At 38.6% G+C, this 8,355-nt stretch overlaps 1 pseudogene; it reads left to right on the top strand.

Annotated features, from left to right (window-relative positions):
* Window positions 1–203: 203 nt before the first annotated feature.
* On the top strand, window positions 204–4,924 carry LOC110578768 (annotated as a pseudogene).
* Window positions 4,925–8,355: the final 3,431 nt, after the last annotated feature.

Raw genomic sequence — 8,355 nt, 5'->3', positions numbered from 1 at the left:
GAGTGCTATCAAGAGAAAATATTTAAATTTTTGTCATTGTTTAATACAAAACAAAAAAATAATAATTGCTTTGTCTGAGAAAAACCACATCCAAAGGTTCATATAATCAAAGAAATGCTGAAAAGCTTGATGAGGAATAGTTCTAGGATGAGGAATATAGGAGGTGGCAATCTCAGAATAAGTGGGTCTGGGGCAGTATAAGGATGATTAACTGGGGAAATACATTTTATCACAACATCTCCTATCTCTACTACATAGAACAGATAGCAACAGAGGCATTTATCCAGAATGTAAGGAATTGAAAAGGAGTCTTGATCATTCAGTGAGAACAGAGCCACCCACAGATAACTTCAAGTACCCAGAAGGAAGAAAGAGCACACACCCAAAATAAATACAGCATGTACTGACAATCTTTTGTTAGGTTTCTTGAATAATTGTTTTTATAGAACAAGTAAACATAAATTTTAAACAGAAAGGTGAGTTGATAAATAGACATTGCTAAATATTAGCCAAAAACAAAAATCACAAAATTATGGTAAACTACTCCAACATCTGAGGGTATCAAGAGCAAACAGAAGATATATTTAAATTAAATATAACCTATGAAGATTTAAGAGGCTACTATGTTCATTATCATAAAATATTAAGATCTGGAATTCTGCCCCAAGTCTGTCCTGAGATGATAATTAGATAAAACAATAACTTTAAAACATCATTACATACACACATATATATATATATTTTTGAACACTTCAGATATCTGGGGAATCAAAAGACTCTAAAAAAACTAAATTTCATAGAGTGAAGTGTTCTTTTAGCTGAGCAGAAATCAACTTTCCTCCTTGAGGCATGTGTTGAATATAAAAACAGGCAAGAAAAGCACTAAGCTTGTCATAGACAAAGGGACTCTTCGTGGAGGAGGAAAAACCAGTTGAGACTTTAAAAACCATGTAAGCTGTTGGGATTGGGATTTTTGATAAATTCTAAGCATTCAGCTGCCAAATGACTCCAAAGGATTTTCACTAAGTATGGTTAATGCAAGAAATGGTTGTCTTGGAGGAAAAGGTAGAGATGGGGAGCCTGAGTGGTTCAGTTGGTTAAACGACTGCCTTCGGTTCAGGTCATGATCCTGGAGTCCCAGGATCCAGCCCCGCATCAGGCTCCCTGCTCAGCAGGCAGTCTGCTTCTCCCTGTGACCTTCCCTCCTCTCGTGCTCTCTCTCTCTCACTCTTCTCTCTCAAATAAGTAAAATCTTAAAAAAAAAAAAAAAAAAGAAAAGGTAGAGATAGAAGGCCCACATTCCTTCAATGCATAAGGAAAAATCTTCTAGCATAGAGAACAAGCCTGCGATTGATATAGGATAGGTCTTCTATCCCTGAATGCAACCTAGCCCTAGCTCAGATAATTTAATCAAAATGATCATCCTCTCACCTCACTGATTCTGATAAGCAGCATTATTACTATGTCACAATGACCAGTATACTGCAGAAGAACAGAAGAAGAAATAGAGCAGCCAATACAAGCAAAGTGACATATATATTTAAAAAGTAGGAAGAAAATAACGGCATGCTACATTTAACAGAACAACGGAAAGAATAACAGCTGGTTATTTATATAAAACCATGAAGGCCAGAAGACAATGAAATGCACATGGACTAGAATTACCCCTACACTTTAAAATGACAATAGATAAATAGATAAATAAATAATAAATAAATAAAAAATAACTAGCTTAAAAAAACCTGCTGAGTTGAGGAAATGGAGCTGAGATTCTGAGTGCACCACAGCAGCGTTAATTTAGAAGATATATTAACAAAGAGGGGAAAGATGCACAGAGTGAGAAATTAAGAAATCTGCAGTTAGCCTTGAGTATTCAGCAAAGCACTGATCAGGGCATGCATGTTCTGGAGGAAAGTTCTGGAAGACAGCATCACGTGAGAGGATCAGAGGCAGCAGTACCTAGTGTTCATAGATCCAGGCAATGATTCTTCAGCAGGCCACGGGAAGTCTCATGATTCCTAGCCATTAGGTGGAGCCCACAGAGAGATGTTGCTTCAGGAAAAAGTTAGAGCTGAACCAAACTCAGTTCTGGTCTCAAAAAAATCTTAAAATAAAGATGTAAAAAAATCAAACCATCTCTCTGCCAAGAGACTCCGTGGCCTTGTCACTTTCAGGCCTAGCAGCCTAACCAAAGACAGAGAGAGAGAAATTAGAAAGAAGAAGGAGGAGGGGCACCTGGGTGGCTCAGTGGGTTAAGCATCTGTCTTCTACTCAGATCATGATACCAGGGTCTTGGAATTGAGCCCCACCCCCCACCACTTTCAGGCTCCCCGCTCAGCAGGGAGTCTGTTTCTCCCTCTCCCACCCCCACTAGTGGGTGCTCTCTCTCTCTCTCTCTCTCTCTCTCTCTCAAATAAATAAAGAATAAAATATTTAAAAATGAATAAATAAAAAAGAAGGAGGGGGAGGAGGAAGAGTAGAAAAGAAAGGAAAAAAGAAATACTTTAAAAATATATATATAATTAAGAAAATTAGAATAAAATAAATAGAATTGAATAAAATGGAAAGGAGAAAGAAAGTGAGAATCCTTACTGAACGCCAGTCAGGGAAGCCGTCTGGCCGGGTCCCTCAGGCTTGGGAGCTGCCCACACTGGGTGCGAGGGATGACTGCTTGTCCTGTCCATCCAGGGCTTGCACAGCAGCACTGACAAATTTTTTGTTCCCCTCCCTGCCCTGGCTGCTGTAATCTTAAACTGCTAGGAGCCCGATGCCTGTAACTACAGAAGAGGGCATGTCCTGGGGCCCCTGTGAGCAACATTTGGTGGCCTCCTGAGGGACAGCTGAAAATTACAAACTCCCAGGAGGGTCATATTGGTTTTGAGAGCCTCTTTGTGGTACTGCTCTTGTGTCGAGCTGTCCTTGAACTCTTTGTGGTCTTCCGTCTCTCTGAGCTACAGCTTCTTTTAGCTTCACTCTGTGCCAACTGTGGGCGCGGCCTGGGCCACAGCTCTAAGAAGAGCCCCTTTGACCTGTGTGATCCCTACAGACATCCTCCTGGTGGGGCTTGGGGTGGCGGGGGCAGGGGAGATGAAAGCTGCAGCCCCCAGCTGCATCTGTATGGGAGTGACCTGCACTTGGAAGTCAGGGAGAACTTGCTGGATGAAAAGTTCAATCCTGCAGTGCCTATGCTGTCCATTCAGGTTTGTGTGACATGATCACCGTGCTCCCTGGGTTATAACTCTGTCAACTTCCAGCAGCTTGCGGATGCTGGGTGTGCCTTGTGTACCAAGAAATTTGATGTGATTAAGGGAAAGCCACTTTGTATCATGCATCCTCTGTCTTTGAGAAAATCTGGTACGTGAAATGTCTTCATCCAGAACGTGGATGAAACAAGGCAGTTTCTTGTTTCTCTAGGAAACAAGGCAGTTAACAATACTTTTTCTGCTTTTGGAAACACTCTGTCCTGCAAGGTGGTGTGTGATGAGAATGGCTCTAACGGTTATGCATTTATCCATTTGGAGCCCCAGGGGGCTCCTGACAAGGCCCTTGGAAGACAAACCACACGCTCCTCAATGACTTTGCAATGTTTGTGAGCAGATTCAAATCTCCAAAGAGTGGGAAGCTGAATTTGGAGCCTAAGCCAAGGAATTCACCAATGTTGATATCAAAAACTTTAAGGAAGAGGTGAATGATGAGAATCTGAAAGAGTTATTCAGCCAATCTGGCAAGACCCTAAGTGTCAAGGTGATGAGAAATCCCAGTGGGAAATCCAAATGCTTTGACTTTGTGAGCTATGAAAAGCATGAGTATGCCAATAAAGGCCCGGAAGAGATAAATGAAAAATAAATAACTGGGGAAGTCATATTTATAGGCCCTTCACAGAGGGGGAAAAAAGTGAATAATGGGTTGAGATAAAGTGGGAAATTTGAAGAGCAGAACTGAGAGAATTCACCGATATCAAGAGGTGAATTTCTACATAAAGAACTTGCATAATACCATTGATGATGAGAAGTTGAGGGAAGAGTTTTCTCCTTTCAGATTACTCACCTGTGCTAAGGTAATGCCGGAGGATGGGGAAAACGGAGGATTTGGCTTCCTGTGTTTCTCCCCTCCCCGAGAGGCAACCAAAGTAGGCACTGAGATGAATGGTGACTCTCAGCCACTGTATGTTGCCCAGGCCCACAGGAAGGAAGAGAGAAAGGCTCACCTGACCAACAAGTGTGTGCAACAGATGGCCAATGCCATCTTAAGTCAGTTTCACCCTGCAGCCGGGAGCCCCTGTGTGCCAACATCTCCGCGAGCTCAGGGAAGACTTTTACGTTATGCACCTTACCAGTTAGCACAGGTGAGACCTAATCTATGTTGGCAGCAAGGTGAGAGACTTCAAGGTTTCCGAGGAATACCACGCGCTCTGGGCCAGTCCGGGCTTGTCCAGCTCCTCACCATCTGGCTCCAGCTGGTAATGTTTCCTCCTCTCATGGCCTCCCTGCCGCCACTCCGAGAGTCGGTGTTCCCACAGCGGAAGCACAGAACGTAGCGCCTCATGCTGCTGTTGCCGCTGCTACCTGACAGATAGGCTCCCGGTGTCTGCAGCCCTCGCCCTGTCTGTGGTACAGCCTCTGCAGGCACCCCGCACTACTTCGCATGTGAAGGCACTAGAGCCGCTGACCACTTCCATGCCAGCCACAGCACCTCCCAGGAACAAAAGCAGATGCTGGGAGAAGAGTCGTTCCTTTCATCCAAACAATGCATTCAAGCTGTCTGGAAAGACTGTAAGGACTGGCAAGTCTGAGCTGCCACACATGCCAGAGTCCACTGAATCCCTCCACTCTAAGGTGGACCAGGCTGTGGCTGTTCTACCCTTCCTCATGCTAAGAAAGAAGCTGCCCAGAAGATAGCTTCTGTTGCTGTTGCTAGGTCTTAGACAAGGGGCAAAAAATCAGTTCAAGAGCCAGATAACCCCTTATGGAATTCAGCTAAAGGTTTGAAGATTTCCTAGCTTAACCTATGGACTTCAACACCAAGGACCACAAATTACAAATTTAGTAGGTCATTTTGTATCAAAAGGTCAATTACGAAGTACCTAACATTTTTCAATTAAAGAAATATATTCTCTGGGCTCTGCTATTGTCCAGACAGTGTTAACTATTTTTTTTTTTCCTATTGTGGGCTTTGATTTTTCCCTCCAGAAATTTGTTTTATTTAATGTACCTAAGTCTTAAGTTTTTCAATAAAAATTTTTTTTCATAAAAAAAGATCAAACAATTCCAAGCAATTTAAACATATCCCAAATAAAACTAAAAGGCATTGATAGGAATAATAAAATATTCAGTACCATAAGAAAAAATTGACAATATCTAGAATGTTATCAATGATTACCAGAGAGGCAAAAAAGCAAAATATGTCCCATAATGAGGAGAAAAGGTTACCACTCATCCAGAATTGAAAGGAATTAGCAAAGACATTTAAGTAGTTACTATAACTCTATTGCATGTGTTCAAAAACCGAAGTAGAGTTGTGGTATAAAAAGACCCAAATCAAACTTCTAGAGCTAAAATTAAATATTTTTGGATGGATTAACAGCAGATTAGATATACACAAGTTGGAATTAGTGAAGACAAAGCAATAAAAACTGTCAAATAGAAATGTGTAGAGAAAAAATTTAACAGAGCATTATTGACCATAGGTACAATTTCAACCAACCTAATATATGGTATTCAGTTTCCAAAAAAGATTTTTAAAAAGTACTTTAAGATATAATTGCCTGAAATTCTCTAATTTTATGAAAAGTATAAACTTCACATATCTGAGAGGCTCAATGCAGCTTTTTAATCAAATTGATCAAAATCTGTGATAAATAGAAATTTTCATAAACAACCAAGGAACAAAGACAAGCTACAAGTTATGTGCAGTAGGACAAAGATAAGGATGCGTGAAAATTAATAAAAGGAAACCTTTAAAAGTGAAGTCAAGCGGCCAGAGGGGGAGCTCTAGTGCCCTACCACTTCATTTTGCAGACCCAAAAGTACCTTGCAAGTCAATACTACTTTAGCTACTACTTTACTACCCCAGCAAGAGGAAGAAAAGCTAAAACATAATCTAAATCACAAAATAAATCTCAACTAATTTTAAAAGGAGTCAACTTACACTGAGCTTTTACTCCAAATTCTGAAAAATACAATTAAACTAGAAATCAATAATGAAAGATATCTGGAAAATCCCCAATTACATGGAAAAAAACCAACAACAACAATGTATTTTCAATATAGTGAAAATGGGAAAAAATATCAAAGTTTGTGAGATGCTGAAAATAGTACTTAGGGGAATATTATAGCAGTAAGCACATATATTAAAAGAAGAGAGCTTTGAAATCAGTGATCCCCAGCTGCCATCTTAAGTCACTAGAAAAAGAACAGCAAATACAATAAAAATAAGCAACTTAAAGGAAATATTAAAAATCACAGTGTAAATCAATGAAATAGGAAATAGAAAATAAATAAAAATAGTAAGCCCAAAAGCGAGTTCTTTGAGAATACAAAAAAAAAAAAAAAAAGAATATTTGACAAAACCCAACATCCACTGATGATAAAAGTCTTAGCATATCAGGAATATCAGGAATAGAAGGGAATCATATCAGCATATCAGGAATAGAAGGGAAATTCCTCAATCTTAGAAGTGGGACAGGGAGAGGTAGAGAATAAGAGCTAACATTGTACTTATTGGTGAAAGATCAAATCTTGCTTACTTGGATCATAAATGAGACAAAGATATCTTGACTCACTTTATGGAAACATTATATTGGTGATTCTAACCTATACAATGAAACAAGGAAGAAAAATGCATCAAGATAAAAAGGGATTAAAACTGTGTTCACAGATGACATGATTGCCAATGGAAAATCTCATGGAATCTACCAAAATTCTATTAGAACTAGTAAGTTCAGCAAAGTTGCAGGATATAATATCACTATGAAAGCTAGTTTTATTTGCATATCCTAGCAACAAGCAATTAAGCATTTAAAATAAAGAGAACAATAGCTTTGGAATAGCATGACATAATTAAGGATATAAAATAGGATAAAACTGATAAAAGATATACAGGACCTATATTAAAACTGTCCAATAGTGATAAGATAAATTAAAATATATAAATAGAGAGAAGAAATTTAATACATTATTAATTTTATTTATTAATTAATTCTTAATTTTTAATAAAAATCCCAGCAGACTTTTTGTAAAACTTGACAAGCAGATTCTATCAGTGGTATGGAAATGAAAATAACCCAGAATAAAATAAACTACTATGAAAAAATAAAGTTGGAGGACTAACACTACCTATTTCAAGGCTTAATTTAAAAATTAAAAACTTACGACATTGGCATCGTGATAGAAAGAAAAATATAGCAATGGAACAAAATAGAGACCCTTTCATACATCCATAAATCTATACATCTATACATCTGAAATACAGATGTATTTAAGAAAATTTAAACAACTCAGTGGAGAAAGAAAAATTTTCCAAAAAACAAAACAGAACACCACACACACACACACGTGTATATGTCACTGGAACAATTGCATATCCATATGCAAAAAACAAAACAAACAAAAATAATAACAAAAACTTTGATCCATAGACCTAAATATAAAATAAAAAATTGACTTTTTGAAAATTAAAACATAGGAGAATAGTTTTGACCTAGAATTAGGCAAAGATTCCTTAAATATGACAATAATGGCACATCAAAAAAAAAAAAAAAAGGAAAGAGAAAAAAATCATAAACTAGGTTTCTAAAAATTTAAAATTTTGACTTTTTGAAAGACATTTTTATGATAATGAAAAGACAAGCCAGACTTCCAGTTTCCAGCCCCATATGTAAGAAGCTTGAAAGTCACCATTCCATCATAACAACAAGCAAAAAGCAGAACAGTAAAAAATCAATAACTTTCCTTGGATCCATAAGAGGGCAAGACATGGGTAAACCACTACCCCACAGGGTTGGATAGACAGACTGGAGAATACAGGGAGCTGCAGCTTCCCAGAACAGATACTCACTAGGGAAACCATCACAGGAACAATCACCAAGGTAAGACCTGCTCTATAACTGATGCATTGCTGGGGGTTCAGTGTGGACAATACTGAGAGTTAAAGATTCTAGGGGACCTGGGCACTGGGGGGCTAGCCCACATAATATTGTGACATTTATGTTCAGGAGTAAATCTTACCAGATTCCCAGAGTAATTGTCAGAGAAAAATTTTCTCAGACTTCTGGCAGGGGCAAGGGAAAAGAAACCCTTCTGAAAGACACCAGAGTACTCTGTTATTCATAGAAAGGCCTGCCCTCCATGTAAATGG

This window comes from Neomonachus schauinslandi, chromosome 4 (assembly GCF_002201575.2).
Source record: "Neomonachus schauinslandi chromosome 4, ASM220157v2, whole genome shotgun sequence".
Lineage (NCBI taxonomy): Eukaryota > Metazoa > Chordata > Mammalia > Carnivora > Phocidae > Neomonachus > Neomonachus schauinslandi.
The sequence above is the reverse complement of the archived record's forward strand: the minus strand, read 5'-3'. Positions and strand labels throughout refer to the sequence as shown.